The sequence below is a fragment of the Dasypus novemcinctus genome, chromosome 1 (assembly GCF_030445035.2).
Source record: "Dasypus novemcinctus isolate mDasNov1 chromosome 1, mDasNov1.1.hap2, whole genome shotgun sequence".
Lineage (NCBI taxonomy): Eukaryota > Metazoa > Chordata > Mammalia > Cingulata > Dasypodidae > Dasypus > Dasypus novemcinctus.
Genome location: NC_080673.1, coordinates 19609555 through 19630447, shown reverse-complemented (window position 1 = coordinate 19630447; position 20893 = coordinate 19609555). Strand labels below are relative to the sequence as shown.

The window sequence follows — 20893 nt, the reverse complement described above, 5'->3', positions numbered from 1 at the left end:
CTGACCATTCAATCTGCATGCCACTCCATTGCCCCAACCAATCAATTTCCTTTTCTGTCACAATATCTGGTTTTCTTACCACTTGTGCCACCTAATTAATTCATTTATTTGTTTCCTTCTCTTATTAGCTCCCTCAGAACAAGTACCTTTTTTTTTTTTAACATAATGGTATGGTATATAGCAAAAGATAGGCTCATAACAGATATTTGTAAAATATTTAATTAATGAACATTCTATAATCACTGTTTTAGGTTTTGAGATGAGTAATGGAAATGATTTTTAAAGCATAAGAATTGTTGAAGCCATTTCAGAAACATGTTGTAAAAGATGTTGGCAAGTTGGTTTCTAAGAATACAATATTCCTTCTGAGTTGAAAATATCATGTTAAAAATATTTCAATCTAATGAAATATAGCAACAAAATAATTTTTAACAAGGGATTTCTACCGGCAGCTGCCTTAGTTTTCCAGGGTTACCACGTCAAATATCAGACACTGGTTGGCTTAAACAGTTCACAGTTTGGAGGCCAAAGTTCAACATCACAATCATCTGCAGCCCATGCTTTTCCTAGAGTCTTTCATGTTCTGGTGCTGGCTTGCTGGCAAACCTTGGGTTTCCTGGGCTTATAGATGCATCTTTGCCTCGGTCATATGGTTAAATCCAGTTTACCTTCTCTGGCTTCTCCCAATTGACTGAGTTCTCTGTATATAGGAACTTCAGGCCTGTTGGATTAAGGCCCATCTTGATTCAACTTAGCCCATCCAAATAAGATCTTCAAAGGTCCTATTCACAAAAGAGTCTATACCCACAGATCCAAATAAGATCTTCAAAAGTCCTATTACAAAAAAGTCCACACCACGGTACCAGGGGTTAAGACTTGAACATATCTTTACATATAGAGACATGGTTCACGCTACCACAAAATAGTCAAATCTACTTTTCAATATTTGGAATGGTTCCATTTTCATGATTACATAAGCTGAAGAAAATGGACTGTTGCTTAAAAATTATGCTTTCATGAATAATTTTATAACTTTTAGTCTGTGAATGCTGTGGACCAGTGGTGTATAAATTTATACTGGTAGAGCCTCACTGTCAATATAATGATATTAAGACCTTAAGTATAAGATGAAGAAATTTAATTTAGTATTGGATAGTGCAATAAACAAGCACAACTTAGATATTAGATGTCCTCATTTTCAAGGCATGGTTAAGAGCAAGGATTACACCTAAAAACAAAGCCCCAAAGTACATGAAGCAAACATGGAGCGAATTGAAGGTAGCAATAGATAGCTCTATATTAATAGCAGGAGATTTTAATACATCACTCTAAATAATGGACAGAATATCTAGACAGAAGATCAACAGAGAAATAGAAGACCTGAATAAAACTGTAAACAAACTAGACCCAAGAAACATACATGGAACACTTCCCTCAAGAGCAGCAGAATGCATGTTCTTTTCTAGGATACATGGGCCATTCTCCAGGACGGATCATGTTTTAGGACAAAAAATTAGTATCAATAAATTAAAAAGTATTGAAATCATACAAAGTATCTTCTACCACTACAATGGAATGAAATTAGAACTCAATAAAGAAGAAGAACTGGAAAATCCACAAACGTGGACATTAAACAACATACTCTCAAATAACCAATGAGTCAAAGAACAAATTACAAAAGGAATTAGGAACTATCTTGGAATGAAAGAAAGTGAAAACACAACCTACTAAAATTATGGAATGCAGCAAAGACAGTGTTAAGAGTTCTGGAAACTTATAGCTGTAATTGCTGACATTAAAAAAACGATCTTATGTTAGGAAGAGTCCATCGATGTAGCAAACTCCACTGTTGTCTTATTTTAAGAAATTGCCTCAGCCACCCTGACCTTCTGCAATCACCAGTCTGGTCAGCAGCTATCAACATGGAGGCAAGACACTCTACCAGCAAAAAGATTACGACTCACTGAAGACTCAGATGATAGGTAACATTTTTTTAACAATAAAATATTTTTAAAGCTTATGTACATTTTTTTAGACCTAATGTTATTGAACACTTAATAGACTACAGGATAGTATAAGCATCACTTTCTTTTTGCTTTTTTTTTGTGTTGATGTTGTGTATTGTAAGCATAACTTTTATATGCACTAGAAAACCAAAGAAATTGTGTGACTCACTTTATTGCAATATTTGTTTTATTGTGGGGTCTGGAACTGAACCCACAATATCTCTGAGGTATACCTGTATAGAATGCCAGTGAATTCTGTAAGAATGCGTAGCAGTACTATTTAATAACCAAACCTGAAAACAACCCCAAAGTCCAGCAATGGTAGAAAAGATATTAATTCAGTGGATGAGTTTATCATAGTTTATTCATTTTTTTTGTATGATTGTAGATTTTTCTAAGCTCAGTCATACTCATTTAAAATTTAGGAATGATAATATTAGCATTTTTAGTGATTTTGTGAGGATAAATGATGAAATAGGGAAAACATAATGCTTATTGACATGTCAATTTTTGTTTATGCTTAGTGAATATAAAATAACCTCCTAGATGATTGTAACTATTTCTCTTCATGTATATGTCAGAATTTTGACTGATGGCACAGTTTGGCTTGTTTTAATTAAAGCACTTTTATTATAAGGTAATACTTCTATTGATGCTATAAAAGTGATGCAAACATTATAAAACATTTAAGCAAAGCAGACATGTTCAAATAGAGAGTAGAAAGACCAAATATCCCAAATTCCACACCTCAAATTAATTCCAATTTTAACGTTAGTAATCATCATTTTAGACACCTTACTAAACATAAGTACATTCATAAAAATGAATCTTTTCTCCCTCCATGTTTCTTGAGTGTATTTGTATGTATTCCATATGTAAGACATAGAAATAATTTAATAGTGGAATCATGTTCTTTTACAGTATGATGCATTTAATTGCACTTTAAAAAAAGGAATTGAAAATTTAATTAGTTAAACGTAATTTAACTTTAAAAAGTAAAATGCTGGACAAAGTGAATTTCACATTAAAAGGATACACGTTTCTTCACCAGAAGAGGTATTAGTCCCTAAAATTATTCTAATGTTAAAGAATATTAGGAAAAGAAATTTGAATTGCTTTTTTCCAATTCTTTAACATGGTCCATTTGATACTAGAGCCTGAGCCTGCTTTGAAAGTTAACAGGAACCTTTGTCTCGTCTCCCTTCTTGCACCCCCTGATTTTGATTTATGTTCTTTTTACTTCGTTAGGAAATATACAAGAGTTTTATTATATTTGAGAACCATCATTTTATAGGTATTCAGTTTCAGTTCTATATTTTATATTCCATGTGAATTCTTAACCCTTTTAAGACATCTTCTGCATTCCTAAATTTTATATTGGGCTCTTCCCTTGTTCATCAACTTTAGTCATGGAATAGTTTATTCAAGAAAGCCCAGGAGTCTTGCATTCTTGAGAATGTCTGCCAATTGCTTTTTTATTTGTGTAACTTTTGGGTTATTATTATATTAGACCCTGTTTTTTATTTTCCCTTGAGTTTTTGCTGGCATTTCCTATTGCTTTATGCTTTTGAATAATTGCTGTTGAGAAGTCTGAAGCCAACGTGATGTTTTTCTCTTTATAATGTTGACTTATTCTGCCTGGGTGATTGAGGAATTTTAATTTCATCTGTGAAATTTAGTTCCTTAAAGAGGATCTATCTCTCTTGATTATTCTGCATTTTTTTTTTTAATATTAGAGAGTGTATTTGAATTTTTCGTTCAGTTTTAATCTAAATTTATATTCTGTATTGTTTCCCTGTGTACCTTTTCTACTCTGGTTTTCCATGATGGATGACATTTATTTGTCCTTCACTTTTCCCAATTCCTTTCAATTTTCTTTAAGCTTTTTGTTGCTTTTCCCCCTCTGCATTTTTAGGTGCTTCAAGATGTTCTACATGGTATTTCAATTTTTTACTTGGTTTCTTTTTTCTTTTTAAATTTATTTTATTTTTAAAGAGATATTAGATTACATAAATGTTATGTAAAAATATAGGTAATTCCCATATAAACTACCTCCTCCCCTCCACATTTTTGCCCATTAACAGCATCTTTCATTAGTGTGGTACATTTGTTACAATTGATGAACACATATTGAAACATTGTTACTAACCATGGTCTGTGTTCACATTATGGTTTATACTTTGCATCGCACAATTTTATAGATTCTGACAAAATGTGTAATGGCCTGTATCCATCACTGCAATGACATGTTGTACAATTCCAATGTCCCCAAAATGCCCCATGTTACACCTATTCTTCCCTCTCCCTCCCCTCAGAACCTCTAAGGACCACTGCCTTTATATCAAAGATACAAGTTCTTCCATTGCTAAAATAATAATAAGTCTGCTTAAACCCATAGTGCCATTTTCCCCTTATATTTGTTCATTCCTCAATCTTTAGTGGTTCCTTCCTCAATCTTGAGTGGTAATTCCCATTCTGTTTCTTATTAGAGGGGACTTTAGAGCCTATGGGGCAGATGGGATGGAACTGTCTTGCTTGCAGTTGTGGATGCTAGTTTTTTGGGATGGATTCTGTCCATTATCATTCTTTTGTTAGTTGTCCTAGACAAATCCAGTGAACTGGAGAATAGGTGTTGCACTGCTGAAATTCAGGACTCCATTGGCATACGAACAGACTGAAGAGATAAGTCTCTGGGAAATATATTTAAGGAGCATAGTGTTAATTATGAGTTCAAATAAAAGGGAGAGAAGAGCCATATGTAGGGAAATTATAAATGAGTCTAACTTTGTTACACTGGGGAGCATGTATTCCAAAGTAAGGCCCACCGACAGGGTGCCGAATTCCTGAGGTTGTCGATAGTGTCTAGAATGTCTCTAGAGTCCTCGGGAGCCTACTGTTTGAGGCACTGTTTACTGTGGCAGTCAATGAGATCCCCCTGAGATGGTCATAAGAGTAACCTCTGGAATGACTCCTCAACTCACTTTGAAATCTCTTAGCCATAAAAACTCATTTATATTTAATATTTCCCCCTTTTGGTCATGTTCTCCATGATATTCAATTTTTTTAGTTGGCTTATTTTTTCTTCTTGTTTCTGATTTATTTGTTAAACCAATAATGATGGAGTTGTTTTGTTCTCAATTTTTCCTTTTAACACTCAACATCCCTTTTTCTTTTTATCATCTTGACTTTGAGCACTTATTTTATTGCATTCATTTCCTTTTAAATTATCTATATTGTGAAATACCTATGGGGAGTCATTTGTTTTTTTTTTTTTGGGGTTATATTTTCTTTGTGACTGGATTTGTCATTCATATGCTAAGATTTTTTAAAAAATTGTAATCTGTTTGCATTGTTTCCATGTCATTTATTTTCATCTAGCTCATGGTTTACAGGGGACTCTGTCCCCTGTTGTTGTACAGTATGGGTATTGTATAGTATGGGTAAATTCTCTGCCATAGTTATCTTCTTTTGGGGAGGGGGTTGTTTGATTGGTTTCCTTTGGAATCGTATTTCGAGAACTGATTGTTCTATCTCCTTTTCAAGGGTCTGGCAGGAGATTTAGTTAGCTAGGACTGTATACAGCCCTTGTTTTGGATGACCCAGGCTCAGGTTTTCTTTCTGAAATCCTGCATGTGTCTCCCACCAGCACCTTCTTCCACTCATTTTAGCTTTTTTCCTTCAAATAAAAATGATAAACCTCAGTACCAATTCTTATCTCTCTGAGGTCCCACAGGAGTGAGCAGGGACTTCTACTATTGAAAGGCTTTCCTTGCTTTTCCCAGAGCTGCTTATTCACCTGGCCATATTATGAATACTTGAATATTCATGTTTTGTGGTGGACATGTTAATAGGTTTCATTATGTGGCACTGCTCCAAACATTTCAGGTAAAAATACAACAGGTAGTTTATGAGTATATTTCAACAGTCCAAGAGGTTCTGAATTCTCATTTCTTTCCCTTCCTGTTATTTCCACTGCCCAACGTTTAGCACAAAGCTGTTCTCTCATCTTGTTTGCTTACTCCTGTTTAATTTGAGGCTGCTTTTTTTTTTTTAAAGATTTATTTATTTCTCTCCCACCCCCCGCCCCCACATTGTCTGCTCTCTGCATCTGCTTGCATTATCAGGTGGCACTGGAAAACTGCATCTCTTTTTTGTTGTGTCAGCTCTGCATGAGTGCAGCACCACTGCTGGGCAGGATGCACTTTTTTTCACGTGGGACAGCTCTCCTTGTGGGGCACACTCCTTGGGCATGGAGCACCCCTACGTGGGAGTGCCCCTGTGTGGCACAGCACTCCTTGCGCGAGGCAGTACTGCACATGGATGAACTTACCACACGGGTCAGGAGGCCCTGGGGATCCAACCCTGGACCCTCCATGTGGTAGGCAGACGCTTTATCAATTGAGCCACATCCGCTTCCTGTGAGGCTGCTTTTTTAATAATTTACTCCTTATTTTTTTATTGTCTTAACCCAGAAGACTGGGTGGTGACTTCATGTTATGCTTTGATAATTTTAAGGCAAAAATCTATGCAAAATAGGGATTGTATTCATTGGATGAGAGTTCATTTTTAATTCTCTTGCCATTATTGACCAGGAACATGTCTATCATATTTTAATTTAAAAAACACTCTAATGTTCAAGATACCAATTATCTTTCATTTCTTAGCATTTGTTATTATCCAATTGGCCTTAAAGTGAAAATTTCAGTTAAAAAAAATAGATTCATGTGTTGTTTAATTTTCCTCTATTTTATATAAGCATCCTTTGGCATAATGATATTTTGTAATTTGTTAAAAAAAATTCTCAGCAAAATGCAATCTAGTTCTTCAGTTCTTTTTTCAAATATATATAGTTATACTATTTTTATCCTTTCCCTGATGTGAAAACATACAATTATCTATAAGATGGTTGAGTTAGTAGCAGTGTTTTATCCTTCTTAAAGAACACACATACACACAAAACAGTTTTATAGTTTATAGAGTAATTTTGTGAAAGGTTTGACACTGAATACTGTAATTTTTTAAGAAGATTTTTTAAAAAAATTTATTTCTCTCCCCTTCCCTTATCCCCCCCACCTCCACTCCCCCTACCCCCCCCTACCCCCCCCCCCCCAGTTGTCTGCTCTCTGTGTCCATTCGCTGTGTGTTCTTCTGTGTCCGCTTCTCTCTTGTCAGAGCCCGGGAGTCTGTGTCTCTTTTTGTTGTGTCATCTTACTGCATCAGATCTCTGTGTGTGCGGCGCCACTCCTGGGCAGGCCAGACTTTTGTGCTAGGTGGCTCCCCTTACGGGGCACACTCCTTGTGTGTGGGACTCCCCTATGCTGGGGACACCCCTGTGTGGCATGGTACTCTATGCAGGCATCAGCACTGAGTGGGCCAGCTCCACATGGGTCAAGGAGGTCCTGGGTTTGAACCCTGGACCTCCCATGTGGTAGGTGGATGCTCTATCCATTGAGCCAAGCCTGCTTCCCTGAATACTGTAATTTTTAAACTCTAAAACAAGAAATGGAGTTTGAATTTCTTAATAAATCCCCAAGTGGGCTTTTAAAAACAGGTATTGATACTTAAATCAGATTGACAAAACTGGTTGTTGAGCTGAAGGATTTTATATTTCTTTTTCTAGTGATATAATTCTTTTCTATGGGAGGTTTTAAAGAAGGCACTCATTATCTCCATGTTTCACTGAAAGAAATGATTATGATAAATGAAGAATAGGTCATTAAAAGTACCATTTTATATACAAGAAAATTTATTCATTTTTATAAACATTTCTACAAATATTTTCAATGAAGTTATTTAAAGAAAATAATTTGATCCAGATTGCATTTTCTTTTCAAGAGTATGGACTATTCTTTCATGTTGGATGTGGGTACTTTTTACATCGAAGCAGGAGAATAGTTACACTAAGATTTTTAAAATCATGCATAAGATTTGTTTTAAAAACTAGAAATTATCTTTCTCTGTAGAAAAAGCCAGAATTCCAGCTTTAAAAAGTTTATCCCCTTTAATAAATGTGGTAATTGCTGAAGTTTATTAAAAAATTTATTGTAATCAAATGTAGTATTATTAGTAATAAAATACATTCTTTTGTTAAAGTAAATGCAGCCTTTAATATTCCAGGCAATAAAAAACTGCTAAATATTTTCCTATTCGCTTACCTAATTATCTAAATAGGAATAAATTTACTAGTTTTCTGTTCTACAGATGGGTTAAGCATTCCATCCTTACATGCTAGAAATCAGGGTTAAATCAATGAGAGAACTAATATTTAAAATTCATGCTCTTGGGATCTCAGAATTCTTTTCTAAACTCATCTGCTTATTAGGCACTCTCCTGCAATAACATTTGAATGCCATTAAATTACATTACCTCATAAAAATTGGAGTCAAGGTGTGGATTTGTATTTGTCTAGTTTATATTAGTTTAGGTGATGGCTTTCGTTATTATTCTGTATTTAAATTACTACTATTATAGTCCAATATTCTGGCCAAAATGACACCACTAATTTGGGAATGTTCGGGAAAGGAGTCTCTCATGCTGGACAAGTATCACTGTTTTCGAAGTCCTCTAATCCTTCGTTCTCTACGTGCTCTCTGCTTGTACTTGTAGCTGCTCATTGCTGGAGAAAAACATGCAGCCCCGCTCCCCGTGCTTCATTTAAATTTATGGTCACTAATCTCAAGTGGGCCCTTAGTGCTGTTGGCAGTCATACTATTTTTCCTTAGACCTGTAATTCTTCCGCTCTCTCCTGGATGACTATTTAATAATTTCCCTCTTTTCAAAACTCTCAAGCCTCTTTCCCCTTTTCACTTAACGTTCTCGGGTTTTCATTTTTCATAACCAGGACGGCTCCTGCCTGCCTCTCCCTGCAGATCTGTACTGAGGCTCTGCCATTGTCTCCTGCCCCTTCTACCTCTTCTGCTCGTGCACAAGACCCCATCGTCTCCAGCACGTCCAGAGGCATTGCTTTCCTTGTTTCATCCGTTTTCCCTCAGTACCAGATCGTTCCCATAAACATACAAGCGGACTCTTCTTACACCTTAAAAAAAGAACAACCCCCGCACCCCTCAATATAGTTCCATAATTATCGTTTACAGCCAAAGCTTTTGGGAGATTTGTCTGTACTAGCTGTCTCTACTTCTCCCCATTTTGTTTATCTTCACATCAGTCTATCCAAGATCACCACTGACCTCAATATTTTCAAATTCTGTGGTTATTTTTCAGGTCTTGTCTTTATTTCTCAACAGCATTTGAACCAGGAGACCCTTCTCTTCTACTTCACCCTCTTCATTTTGGTTCCAGGACAACCTGCCCCTCTGGTTTTCCTCCCATCTCCCTCGTCTGGAAATAAAAGAGTGCGAGTCTCAGTCTTTGACTACTGTGTGGAAACATCACCTTTTCTATAAGAAGAATGCAACTGTCTACAATCTCTCATACATGTGCTTTTGTGCTCTGAATAATTCCCCAAAGTAGTAATCCTTACATTTTCACTATTATCCACACTTTCACATCCTTCAGAGTCAATACGCAAATGAATGCTTTGACCAGCAGGTTTTAAGAGAAGCAGTCTACAAACACCAAACCGAATTTTAAAATTTGAAATATGTGAATATTTATTTGAAAATTTAATTGACCTGTATGGGAATTGAATCCGTGTCTTAAATTTCTGTGTTAACATTATTGTTATACATAACAGGCACCATTCTGAGTAATCTACATGGATAACTTCATTTAGTCTGTATAACAGTCTTGTTGATTAAGTACTGTACTGTCATCACCCAAGTTTTATAAAGTATGAAACTGAAGTACAGAGATGTTAAATTACTTGGTCAAAGTTACAAAGCTAATAAATGGTTGAGCCAGGGTTTGAACCTAAAAAATCTGAGTACACAGTCCATACACTTAATCCTGACAGAAAATTGCAGCAGTAAATGATCCAATTAGGCAGAACCATCTGACAGTAACTGACATCTGTAGACTGCTTTAATATTTATCATACACTTTATTTTCCCAGTTATCTCATTTGAAGCTCAAAACAAACCTGTGATAAGGTAAGGCAGAGGTTTTTTTTTGTTGTTGTTGAAGTCCATATTTGTCACATGATACAATAGGCTTAGAGATGTTACATGACATCCAATAACAATGATCCCTTGGAGTAGAACCTAAATCTGGACATTTGCATCTAGACTCCATACTGCTCTTCTCAAAATCTTTATCATGACTAGATATCAGATATCCTGAGTTAACTTTAAAAGGAATCTGAGCTCTTTCTAGATTTGCCTGATTTAGTTTTTCAAATACTTAATATTTGCATACTACAGAGAGAATATTCAATAATGAAAACACGTGATTTCTGAGGTCCATGGGAGGACAGGTCTTGTTCTATTTATCTTTGAACACTCACCTTCTTATTTCAGTGACTGACTGACCAATAATTTTTGGTTGAATGATTACTTCTGTCAGTGCGGTGGGATTATGAGCAGTATTTGAAAAATGTTCAGTGCTTTTTACTTATACTGCTTATTTATGAAAGTTTTCATACTTCAGTTTACATTTTATTAGATAGTATGCTCTATGAAATGGATTGTAATGTCTTCCTTGCAGCTGTATCCTCAAAGTGTAGCCTGTAATTCTGTTACATAGTAGGTGCTCAGTAAGTATTTGTTGGAACAAAAAACCGAATACGTTTTGTTTCTATCCCTTCAAAGAAAGGATTCTCATTTCTCAAAAATGTGACTCTTCTTCACTTTCAATACTTTATCATCTCAAAACATAATGAAATACATTGGTTAACTCTTTCTCCTAGCAGGAAAATAAATATTATTATGTGTTAGAAAGCACTGTTAACGTAGAATTTTACTGAGATTTAAAATGTCATCCCCACTACTCTTCCTGAACCCCTTATATTTTTTAAACAGTCACTTTCTGCCTTTTGATGCTTCTGTCAGAGGCATTATCTAGTCTTTTCAATGGAATTAAGTTTTTGAAGACAAAAGTGAGGAAGAAAAGTGTTTTTGCAGACAATTACTGCTCCACTCTGTCACAAATAACTCCTGGGACAATAAAACATTTAACTTATTACTTTGATTGGAGAGGGAAAAAATGAAAAAAATACAATAAAGGAAAAATAGAAAAATGTTTCAAAATATTTCCTAGCTACAAATATTAGTATATAATTTAATTAATTATATGCTGAATATCTTTTTCCATCCTGGTCATAGATACCAATAAATCAAAATCTCCAATATCTTCTGATAATATCTTACATTTGCAGTGACTCTACAGTTTGATAGTTCTTTTATGTTAACCAATTTGTCAAAAAAGTAGAACATTGCCGGGTCAGAAGTGCCCCCACCTATATCCTCTCTTACTTGCTATCATTTCCCTTCTCCCCAAATGTACCTACTAACCTGACTTTTATGGTAATCACTTTCTAGCTTTCTTTTTTTGAAATATTTTTTATTAGAGAAGTTGTAGGTTTGTAAGAAAATTGTGTAGAAAATAGAGAGTTTCCATATACCTTATCCTTAGACATACACAATTTTCTCTATTAACACCTCACATTAGTGTGGTACTTTGTTACAATTGATAAAAGAATATTATCATCATTATATTATTAGCTATATTCCATAGTTCACAATAGGATTCACTGTTTAGGTTTTTTGGTCCTATGGTTTTTTAAAAATTTATTTTATTCTAGTAGCACATATATAACCTAAAATTTCCCCCTTAAACCACATTCAGATATGTAGTTCAACGATGTTAATTACATTCACAGTGTTATGCTACCATCACAATCATCCAATTCCAAAATGTTTACATCTCCCCAAACAGAAATTCTGTACCAATTAAGCATTACTTCTCCATTCCCTACCCATACCCTTGCCACTGGTAACTTGTATTATTTCTGACTCTATGAGTTTGCTTCTTCTAATTATTGATATTTTAAGTCAGTGAGATCATACTGCAATGTTTGTCCTTTTGTGTCTTACTCATTTATGCAAATGATGTCTTCAATTTCATCCATGTTGTTGCATGTATCAGGACTTCATAGCCTTTTACAGCTGAATAATATTCCATTGTATGTATTTACCACATTTTGATGATCTTTTCTTCTTTTGATGGATACTTGGGTTGCTTCCCCGTTTTGGCAATTTTGAATAATGCCCATATCAACATCAGTGTGCAAGTAACTTTTTGGGTTCCTGCTTTTAATCCTTTGGGGGTATTTACCTCAAACTTGGATACACCTAACTTTCTTGGGAACTTCCAAACTGTTTTCCCCAGCAGTTGCACCATTTTAGATTCCAACCAACAGTGAATGTATGTTCCTATTTCTCAACATCTTATCCAACGCTTATTATTTTCAGTTTATTTCTCGTGGTTTACAAAACCTTTTTAAGAAAACAGATACTTATTTAGGATATCTGATATCTAGTCACGATAAAGATTTTGTATAGGAGAGCAGTATGGAGGTCAGATGCAAATGTCCAGATTTAGGTTCTACTCCAAGGGATTGTTGTTATTTGGATGTCACGTAACACATTTAAGCAAACACAGGCAGAGAAATGACGGCTGAAAACTTCGTAAATTTAACAGAAGACATGAATATACACATCCAAGATGGTCAACAAACTCCAGACAGGATAAGTCCAAATAGACCCATACTGCGACATAGAATCAAACTCTCCAATGCCAGTGATACAGAGAGAATTCTGAAAGCTGCAAGAAAGAAGCAACTTGTCTCATGCAAGGGAGCCTCAAAAGGATTAAGTGCCAGTTTCTCACCAGAAACCATAGAGGCAAGAAGGCAGTGGGAGGGCATATTTAAAGTGCTGAAAGCCAAAAAAGTGCCAACCAAGAATTCTAAGTCTGGCAATACTGAGTATCAGTAACATTGATTTGTTAAAAAAAAAAATGAGAAGGCAATGAAGGCATTCCCAGATAAACTAAAGCTGGGGGAGTCCATCCCCACTAGAGTGGCCCTAGAAAACTTTCTGCAGGTCAAAAGGAAAGGACAATTGACAATAGAAAAGAGATTGAAGCGAGTGAAGGTACAAAGATCTCTGGTGGACGTAATCGTATGGGTAAATATAAAGCTACTACTGATAGTTACTGAGCAATTGCCTTGCTTGGAGAACTCAGGGCTTTTTTCTTTTTAAATTATTAATTTGGGTATTTATCAAGTCTTAATAGAACACATTTGCTCATACACGCTACATGAACATCTTTTTTGTAAGTTTCAATTCCGTTCTTGGCACAGATAGATAGTCCATAAGTGGTATCATTCTTTCAGCCACCGTAAGCTGGTAGCTGTTCTCCATCTTTATTTAGCCTTTCACATCACTGCCCCCTTGTTGGGTTGCCAGATTTAGCAAATAAAAACAAAGGATGCTCAGTTAAATTTGAATTTCAGATAAACGATGAATAATTTTTAATGCAATTATGTCCCATACACTGTTTGGGATATGCTTATCCCAAAAAAACTATTCATTATCTGAAATTCAAATTTAACTGAGTGTCCTGTATATTATCTGGTAGCCCTACCGCTTCCTCCAGTTTAGAATGCAAGGTCTCTAAGGACAGGGGTTCCGAACGTTACCTTTCCGTCTTTGTAGTACACAGAGTTTTAGAGTCTTAACAAATATTTATTACTTGATGAAAAAGTCCCCTGGAAAACACTCCAAAGAACCAGATCTTCCTAATGTCATTTCCATTAGGACTTTTAGAGCCTCGATCAGATCTTTGTGAGCACTGCCTGGAAGTTTATAAGGGAATCTATACTGTAAACAGGGGGTACACTCACCTTGGTTAATCTTCATGATGTCAGCCTGGTAAGATAAACACATGCAAACATCTCTGCACTTGACTTTGTTCCAGAAGACTAACTAATGACCCCTTAGACACAGAGGTGCTTTTTGTATTATTCTATTCTGTGATTTTCTGCCTTCATCTGGGCAAATAATTTAAACTTATTACATCTCTTTTTTTTTTTTTTTGTCTTTTCTCTTAGGTTAATGGGAAACTCTCTCATCGATTTTTTTTATAATTAAATTTTAAAAAAATGTTTAAAGAAGCTTTAGATTACACGTATGTTATGTAAAAAGTATAAGGGATTCTCATATACTCTCCCCTTTGCTTTTTCACATCGAAAATGTCCTTCATTAGTGGGGCCCATTTGTTAAAATTGATGAACACATATGGAAGCACTGCTACTAACCATGGACTACAGTTTATGTTAGAGTTTACACTTTGTCCTGCACAGTTTTTTAAAGCTATGAAAAAATATACAATGGCCTGTGTCTGCCCCGCAATGTCATGCAGGACAAATCCATGTCCTGAAAATGCCTCCATATCACACCTATTCTTCCCTCTCCCATTCCTCAAAACATCTGGTGGCCACTGCCTTTACATCAATATAAGAGTTCTTCCATTGCTAGAATAATAATAAGTCTATAATATAATATAATATAATATAATATAATATAATATATTTACTTTATTATTATTCATTCCCCAATCTTGAGGATTTGGGGATGGTGATGCCCACTCTGCTTCTGATTGAGAGGGGGCTCAGATCCCATGGGGCAGATGGATGGAGTTATCTTGCTTGCAGTTGCAGACACTGTCTGTTCCTAGGATGGGTGTTGTCCTTTGTCATCTCCTTATTAGTTGTGCTGGGTAAGTCCATGTAGGTCACAGATTTTGATAAAGAAGAGAAACAACTCATAGTGATGATGCCACTTTGATCTTTCAGCAGATGAGAAAAAAGGCTATAGAAACATTTAATGCATGAATGACCCTTCCTGAGCCCCAGGTATATATCAGAGGGTGAATGTGAAATAAAAATGGTGTTTCTTTCAAATTTTGTTTAATTACCAACCCCACAGTTATGGCGGTATAGTTGGGGTTCAAATTAGTTAATTCAAGAAGTTTATTCTGTAGAAATTAAAACATAGATAAAAGCAAGAATTTCAGTGATGAAGAACTTGGCTGATTCTTTGACTCTTTGTACAAATGGCCTAAAAATTTACAACAACCATTTGAGATAAAGGAATAGAGTTCATTGCACTTTATCCAGTCATTCTAGGTCAGAAAGAGAGATTTGTAGTTGTCTAAAATTATGTATTTGTTTCATAGCTGCGCAGTTTTCCCTTTCCACATGAAGGTAATCTCTCCAACTTCAGCTCTTGCATTTGTAATTTTAGGTCTGATCAGATTATTACTGAGCAATTGTCTTGTTTGGAGAATTCAATGCTTTGATTCTAATTTTTTTAAAAGATTCTTTTAAAACAGATTTCTGTTTTGCCCTTTGTTTTATGCCTGACTTCTTCACACAGAGGATTCTTGGAAGTCAGTAGAACCTTGGTTTACAGACAGATATAATACTCTATGGGTGGATGATGGGGAAGCAAGAATTCAGCTCTGGCTTTCATTTTGTTTGTGACCTAACTGAAAAAAAAAATAATGTGAATAGCAGTAAAGACTATATTTGGTGCATTTAAAATAAATTTTCAACGAAATAAAGCAATTACTTGAATATAAGAAAGCATGCATTGCACAGGTTTTCCACACTGTTTATCTCTTTCCATAATCTCCATAATTGAGTCCAAACTCTATAAATGGAATAAATATGGATCTTACATAGAAATCATTTTCTGAATGAGGATATAGCATTGAAAGGTCTGAACTTAAAACCTCTACTCTTCAGAGCTCAAACCTTTTGGAAAAGGATCCAGAAAAACAATTATCAGAGGTAAAAATCAGAAAGTGCTTGAGAGAAGAAGTACTGACTAAGCTTGATGTATGCAGCATGTAAATAACAAATTGACTTAGAAATGCTTTTATTATGGGGGAAAGCTCATGGAGCCTCACTTAATGACATAGTGTCTCTTTTTCTCTTTTAAGATTTCATTTTCATTACAGCTGATTCCAGGAAGGTGTACTCTGTTTATCTCTTCAAATTACTACAATTAGAATGGAACTCATGGCTTTCTTTTCCTGCAGATACTAAAATTTCTTAGCATCTGGAAAACTCAATCTTTCTTAAATGGACCCATCTTATAGCACGAAAAATAATTCTTAGATGGTGCTTTAACTCCTAGTTTCAGTGGAAAGACAGATTGTCAGAGTAATAAATTAAAGGCTCCTCACTGCAGCTCTTTTGTCCGATGTTCTACCACAGGCCCATATTAATATTTTATTCCCTTTAATATTATTACATGATGCAGGCTTTATTTAAATGGATTTGACGGGTCTCTTGGTTGGCGTGACAACCAGAGGGAAAAATTAATGTCCTGCATTTAATCTCAGCTCAAGGCGCTAAATTATTTTGGAGGTCAAAACCGTCATGCATATCATGCTAAATTATTGAATGTAATAAACTATTAGCTAGCTGTCTATGTATAGGTTTTCAAAATTGTTTACTTCATGCACCTTGGGCTAATTTTTAAGTAAATTCCCCTTTAAGTTTTTTCCCTCAAAATGCCACTATTACAATAACCTTTGCAATTGTGCTAGGTGACAGAGCTAATGGAAGATGCCAGGTGCCGTTCTTATAAGTGATGTCTAGTTTGCTAAATGTTAATAAACTACAGAGAACCTTCTCCTTTCATTCAGTTCCATCATCATATAAATTTCAAGTATATTGAGAGAAATAGTGACTTTGTTGTAATGGAAGCTCTTTTAGTTTCCCAGCTGCTAAAATAAAAAATACGGTTCCATGGGTTGGCTTAATGAGAGGAATTATTGGCTCACAGTTTCAGAGGCTCTAAGGCTTCCTTCCTCCCGTGGCCAGTATCTTAAGGTTGGCGGGTACTCTTTGGGATTCCTTGGCTTTTCGTCACATGGCAATATATATGGTAGCATCTTCTTTCTCTTCTGGTTTCTGTTGACTTCTGGCATCAGCTACTCCCTGTGTCTTCCTTCTCTGTGCCTCCTTTCCTTTGCTTATAAGGACTTCAGCCACATTGGATTAAGGCCCACCCTCATTCAGCTGAGTGCACTTTCATAACAATTACAGCGGTCCTATTTACAAGCGGGTTCATACCCACAGAACCAGGGTTGGGACCTGAACAGGCTTTTTGTGGGAGACACGAGTCAATCCCTAACAGAAGGTAGTATCTTATTTAAGAGTACAGAATCTTATTTAAAACCACAAAATGCTCTGTAAGAAAGAAATTGTTAAAAGAATATTGTGGCTGGAGTAACCAGTAAACTGTTTTTTTTTTAATTTAAAAAATTTTTAAATTTATTTCTCTCCCCTTCCCCCGCCCCCAGTTGTCTGTTCTCTGTGTCCATTTTGCTGCGTGTTCTTCTTTGTCCTCTTCTGTTGTGAGCAGCACAGCATTTTGTGTCTCTTTTTGTTGAGTCATCTTGCTGCGTCAATTCTCTGTGTGTGAGGTGCCATTCCTGGGCACACTGAACTTTCTTTCACACTGGGCGGCTCTCCTTACAGGGCTCATTCCTTGCGCGTGGGACTCCGCTACGTGGGGACACCCCTGTGTGGCACAGCACTCCTTGTGCGCATCAGCACTGCGCATGGGCCAGCTCCACAAGGGTCAAGGAGGCTCAGGGTTTGAACTGCAGACCTCCCATGTGGTAGGCAGACACCCTAACCACTGGGCCAAGTCCGCTTCCCAGTAAACTGTGTTTTTAAAATAACTGGAGGGAAGCAGATTTGGCCCAAAGGAGAGGGCATTCACCTACCACATGGGAGGTCCAAGGTTCAAACCCAGGGCCTCCTGACCTGTGTGGAGCTGGCCCATGCGCAGTGCTGATGTGTGCAAGGAGTGCCCTGCCATGCAGGGGTGTCCCCACATAGGGGAGCCCCATGCGCAAGGAGTGTGCCCCACAAGAATGCACCCTGCCCAGGAATGGCGCCACACACGGAGAGCTGATGCAGCAAGACAACGCAACGAAAAAGAGATGCAGTTTTCTAGAGTCACCGGATAATGCAAGTAGACTCAGAAGAACACACAGCAAATGGACACAGAGAGCAGACAATGGGGAAAGGGGAGAGAAATAAATAAAATAAATCTTAAAAAACAAAACAAAACAACCTAACACCATCACTTTAAAGTCCAATCTCTTTTTCAATATATTCCAGTTATTTTATTTTTTTTAAGATTTATTTTTTAGTTTTTCTCTCCCTTTCCCTGCCCCACCCCCCAGTTGTCTGCTCTCTGTGTTCATTCACTGTGTGTTCTTCTGTGACTGCTTGTATTCTCATTAGTGGCACTGGAATCTGTGTCTCTTTTTGTTGCGTCATGACCCATGGGCCAGCTTGCCACACGGGTCAGGAGGCCCTGGGATCGAACCCTGGACTGTCCATATGGTAGACAGAGCTCTATCAGTTCAGCCACATCTGCTTCCCTGTTAGGTTTTTTTAAAGGTATGTTTTAATGAGAGGTCTAACAAGTGAAATATAAAATAATGTATTTATTATTTACCATGGAAATAATTTCTATATTCCTGACCATGGATGTGACCTCAGTTTTTAAAGTATATAGACAGCAACTGTATTGTGGAATATTTAGGGTATATGTAAATACCGATCTGATTTCCTGGTCATTTTTTGTAAAAAAATTATAAAACATCTGTATCTGGAGAGCAGGATCTTTAGCTATTAGAAAGGTGGTAAGAGTTTAAAGAAGGTCACCTCTTGTCCTGTCCCATTTCTGCCTCCTCTGGATTTCATCTTGACCCTAGCAGGCACTTTCTATGTAGAAGGCCTGCTCAGGTTAAGCAGTTTAACTGTTCTACTTAAAGCAACATCAGTCATGGCCAATGGGCCATGATGAAACAAAGAGCTTCAAAATAAGAAGGTGATTTTTCTTCCTGGTAATGAATGGCAGTGGGCCAAGAAAACTTCCAGGGCCTTCCCGTGCAGGATAACAGCCTTTCCAAGTCAATGGAGAGCGCACCTGCGGAGGGTGGGTGATGGTGTGCAGAGTGGACCCCATCGAAAGGGCTGAAGCAGCACTCCCCAGCCCGTCTTTCTTTCTGTCTTCCCTATGTTGCTTATAAATTGCCTCATTAATTTAAATGAGAGATTTTTGAAAGACTGGTCCTTTGGAACTGGCAGGTTCGTCTAGTGATCCGGGACAGCTTCTGGGTTGCATCTAGCCATGCAGACAGACTCTTGAGCAAGTTACGTTTGGGTTGTTTGGGGTTGCCCAGCCCCTGCTCTTCTCAGCATCTGTTGAGGTCAACCAAATGCCCATACTGGGGAGCAGCCTTGATGGTGCGCCAGGGTGGGGTGGGGGTGGTGAGAAACCTGTGAGTTTTACCTTCCCTAGCAGCTGTCTGGTTGCTCTACAGTGAACATCTGAAGTCCAGGCGGTATTAGTGGGCTCTCTGTTGTTAGAGAAAATAAATTTTCTTTTCCTCATCTTCATGCAACTACGCAGTCAATGCAAACAAAACAAAACAAAACAAAAATCTTTGATTCGTACTTGCTATGCTAGGACTATGAAATACAGAGCTGAATAACACTTGGTTCCAGCCCTTGGGAAGCTCAGAGGCTGCCACTGTGCTCAGGCTGTTGGTCTTAGACTGGTTCTTCATCTCAGTCTTCCTTAGAGGAGTCCCAGGAGAAAGCCTCAAGGGCCACGAGGGAGAGCAGACTCATGAGCCACCAGAGATGTGACGCAGGATTTCACAGCATAGGACAGGAGGACAGAGCAGACAGGGGGATGGATATCCCATTTGGCACAGAGGCAACAACCAGCATGTGGGATTTTTGATATGGATTGACGATGTAAACCCTAGGTGAATTAGAAGTGGGTCATTTTAAAAAAATTATCTTTCAGGGATTTTGAGCTTTTACTGAGATTAAAGTGTTTTCACAGATGACATTTGTGAGTTAGATGCTTTTCTCAAGGTCTTTAAAAAATATATCATTCCATCCTTGCTTTCTTGTTTTCAAAAGGAAATACCCTATCCTTTAGGTTTATAATGGGTAGGGTGAGATCCAAGGAAAATGAATACTTTAAATGTTCCAGTCTGTTTACCCCACAACACCTGTACTCTCCAGACAAAAAATAGTATTACTGAATTTTAGTGGGAATTAAGTGGAGGAAAACTCATCTAAGCAATAGCAGTTTGTGAGAAATAACTATGTAACTTGAAAAGAGTTCTTTAAAAATACTCTAATAGTTTTTGCATCAAAGCTTTATAAAAACAAAAATGAAACAAAACAAACCTGCCAACAATTTTTAAAAATGGAGGAATTATTCTAAAGGATGATATCCATATTTCCATTATTATCCTGAGCTGTTCAGACTTCAATAGATAAAGGAAGATGAGATGCTAGGCATTCTCTATTATTCATAGAGAAGCTCATTACTTAATTATTGAGAGAGAAACAATCTCTGTCAAGGAGAATGAGGCAACCCCTGTGGAAAAGGGTTCTGAATTTTTTTAGTAGTTGCAAAGTAGTACTTGGTAGATTAAATAATTGGTATCTGCAAACAGAGCTCAGAATTCTAGCAAGTGTCTATGAGGGAAGTATTATAAAAGATTGTACTTGAAACAGGGTAAGGGCTTTGCTCATTTTGGCAGCACATGCCTAAGATTGAAATGATACAGAAAAGATTCCCATGGACCCTATGCAAGGATGATATGCATGCCACAAAGTGTTCCTTAGGTTGTACATATGTAACTAGAATTAAAATAATAATATAAACAACCACAGAACTGGGCAGCACAGTGAAGCTTCATGTAAACTATGGAGTATAGTAGTATACTTATAATAATATTGTTTCATCTGTTGATTTAAAGGAGCCACTTTAATGCCAAGTGTTAATAATAGGTAAAGCTGGATGTGTGCGGGGTATTTATGGGAACTCTATGTTTTTTATATGATTTTTCTGTCTATATCTACAAGT

General features: G+C 36.7%; 1 non-coding gene across 1 annotated transcript; it reads left to right on the top strand.

The window, feature by feature from the left end:
• Nucleotides 1-20552: 20552 nt before the first annotated feature.
• On the top strand, nt 20553-20657 carry LOC111759664 (U6 spliceosomal RNA). Its single transcript, XR_002793577.1, has one exon. It is a non-coding gene; the product is annotated as a U6 spliceosomal RNA (small nuclear RNA).
• The last annotated feature ends 236 nt before the right edge of the window (nt 20658-20893 follow it).